Raw genomic sequence first — 3,311 nt, forward strand, 5'->3', positions numbered from 1 at the left:
TTATATTGCTACGAATAAATTCACGGCAACTCGGTGATTTGCTAACTGCTGCTCATACATACTTATTAAATTAATCAATCTCTTGAACATTTTTCAATGTCAATCTGAGCGGTTAATTAATCTTCACAAGCATATAAAAGATTAAGAGAGGTAACAGGGTATTTCTACCTTGAAACAGTTTAATCACAAAAATCTTGCAAGTTTTGCAAGGCATATGTATCGCCGAATACAATGCTAATTTAAACTTCAACTACCTTAGAAGAATAAACATGCACTGATTAAGCATTATGTCTATCAATTATAATTTCAATACTACTTAATAATTAATTCATTAGTTATTTAACAATTATATTGTAAAAATAACTTAGGCATAATTTTACTTAACCAAGCAATTTACTGAGGCCTATAATAGCATAAACATCAGTTTAACAATTCAAGCAGGTAGAATATAATCAACCCAACACAAACTTAATTTAAGCTAAATTGATTAAAATAACCATTTCAATAGCATAAATATTCATAAACATGTTCGTCAAAACAACAACAAAAATTAAAGAGATAGGGAACAAGAAGCAAATCTGGTGTTTCTCCGTGGCTTGACTAGTTGCTCTGTTCTTTTTCCTTCATTGCCCTCAACTATCAAGGTAGCTTATGAACACCTAATTGCTGCTCCAAAATGGCTGATGAGAGCCTCTTTCCCTAGAGAAGAAATCAGCACTTGAACAAAAAGGGAAATGGGATGGAAAAAATATGGAGAGAAAAGTGAGAGAGGAGAAGAGAGAATGAGAGAATGTTGTGGGATTGAGGGATGGTTTGAATGATCAGCAAGGGGTGGCTTTTATAGCTGATTGTGGCTGCTAAAAATAGAAAATTCCAGCAGCCAAAGAGGCCCCCTATGGCCGGCCATCTACTTGGCAAAAGTTGAGACTTAAACTTTGCTAAAAATAGCCTGGGGCAAATCTACAAAGCCACAATTAAAGGTGGGGTTTGAATGCAATTTGGAAGTCTTTCAAGGGACTTTTTGCAAGCATATTTAATCATCTAAAATTATGATTAGGGTCAGCATATGGGCGGTTTTGGGCTGCCCAATTAGTGGCTGGTTCGGTTCACTCAATTTGGTTCGACCAGTGCGGTTCAATTGGACCCTTTCTCCATAATTAATTAAGAATAATTTATTTAACCCAAATTAAATGGGGAATAAATTAAAATTAATTAAATTATATATTAATACACATTTTTGGACCATCTTAGGCTGGAAATTAATGTGCCTCGATACTTCAAATTGCTTCTCGATTTTGTGCTTTCAGTAGTGTCAGCCGAGCCAATTTTCACCCTTTGCGCGAATCTGCCGAAAATAGTCAAAATTAATCAAAACTAAATATAAAATTAAATAAAATTCACTGTGTTCATATTTTTAACATAATTTAATTATTTTATACTATTTAATTATTTTTTGACAATAATTTAATTGGATTTACACGAATTTAAGTAAAAATGGGTATGAAAAAGCATATAAATTTTTGTGTTTCCAATTGCATTCATACATGATTGGATGCATTTGAATTAGTTAAGCGTTTCTAACCAGACAATGACTAATGGACACAATAATTGAAAAGTGCATGCTTAACTTAGATCTTGATCCGACTAAATTAAAGGTTCATAATAACTTTGACGAGTTGTATTATCTAGCATAGTTTTTAGATTTACATGATTAAATTGTTTCAAACCTGATCCGTCCCTATTACTTCACATGAATTAAGAAACCCTTAGTTTAATATGGTCAGTAAATGCATATTTCACTAAGTAAAAGATTCCGAAAGAACTTAATTTGGTTTACAAACTTATGAAAGATCGAGTTGCCATGGAATGTTTCTCGAACATTGCAAAGCATGAGAAATATAAACTAAGTTGAACAGTGTAATTATCCTAGCATATTCATGTTATTGAGAGTTGAATTTTTGTGTTTTTGCTGCTAAACTCATCTCATACATTTAATTTCATACTTTGTATTTAGATTAAATTGCATTAGGGATCATCCTACATTTGGATAATTTAATTTAGCTTAAGCATCATCATTCAAAATATTGAGTTTTTATCACCAATTTGTTAACTTTTAATTTTACAATTAATTGATTAACATACATAGTCCCTGTGGAGACTATAACTCATTTACTTACTACAATTAATAGATTAACATACATAGTCCCTATGGAGATTACTACTTGATAACAAGTGTGTACACTTGCACGAACCTAAGCATTACAAGTTTTTGGCGCCATTATTGAGGACTATTGCCTTAATCATTTTTGTGAAATTATTCTTTTCAATTTGGTTTTTATTTCATTTTTATCTAAATTCTAACCTTAATAATTTATTCTTTATTTTTTGTGATTTATTTTTCAGGTGTTTATGAGCATAGATTGAATTATCAATTTATCACCTGTAGACCCTGAAATCAAGTAAACGTTTAGACAGAGAAGACGTGAACGATCAGCTCAAAGAGAAGTTGAGATAGACCTTGGAAATCAAAATGACCGACAATGTAATGGAGCCAATCATGTGCACACTCCAATCCTTATTGTTGATGACAGAGATCATGCCATAAGACAATACGCTGTGCCCCTTTTTAATGAATTAAATCTGGGAATTAGAAGACTAGAGATCAAGGCACCCCAATTTGAATTGAAACCAGTGATGTTTCAAATGCTCCAAACGGTGGGCCAGTTTTGTGGAATGCCCACGAAAGATCTAGGCCTTCACCTTCAATTGTTCATGGAGGTGAGTGATTCTTTTAAGAAAGCCAGTGTGACTGAAGATGCATTGAGGTTGAAGTTGTTTCCATACTCATTGCAAGATCGAGCATGAGTATGGCTTAATTCGTTGCAACCAAGTTCAATATCTACATGGCAAGAATTAACAGAAAGATTTTTGGTTAAGTATTTTCCACCAAGCAAAAATGCTAAGTTACGAAATGAGATAACCACTTTTTCACAATTGGATGACAAATCATTGTACGAAGCGTAGGAAAGATTCAAGGAATTACTTTATAAGTGTCCTCATCATAGGATTCCACACTGCATCCAGTTAGAGACGTTTTATAACGATCTTAACGTGCATAGAAGATTGATGGTAGACACTTCTACGAATGATGTGATTTTGTCTAAATCTTATAATAAGGCTTATGAGATCATTGAGAGGATCGTTAGCAAAAACTATCAATGACCAACAAATTGAGCAACTTCAAGAAGACGAGTAGCTGAAGTGCATAAAGTAGACGGGCTTGCATCATTCTCATCCCAAGTATCTTCTAT

The 3,311-nt window shown here is 33.1% G+C and overlaps 1 non-coding gene across 1 annotated transcript; it reads right to left on the bottom strand.

Moving 5' to 3' along the window:
* Positions 1 to 2,961: 2,961 nt before the first annotated feature.
* On the bottom strand, positions 2,962 to 3,068 carry LOC121231707 (small nucleolar RNA R71). Its single transcript, XR_005929762.1, has one exon. It is a non-coding gene; the product is annotated as a small nucleolar RNA R71 (small nucleolar RNA).
* Between the last annotated feature and the right edge of the window lie 243 nt (positions 3,069 to 3,311).

Source organism: Gossypium hirsutum, chromosome A06 (genome assembly GCF_007990345.1).
Source record: "Gossypium hirsutum isolate 1008001.06 chromosome A06, Gossypium_hirsutum_v2.1, whole genome shotgun sequence".
Taxonomy (NCBI): Eukaryota; Viridiplantae; Streptophyta; class Magnoliopsida; order Malvales; family Malvaceae; genus Gossypium; species Gossypium hirsutum.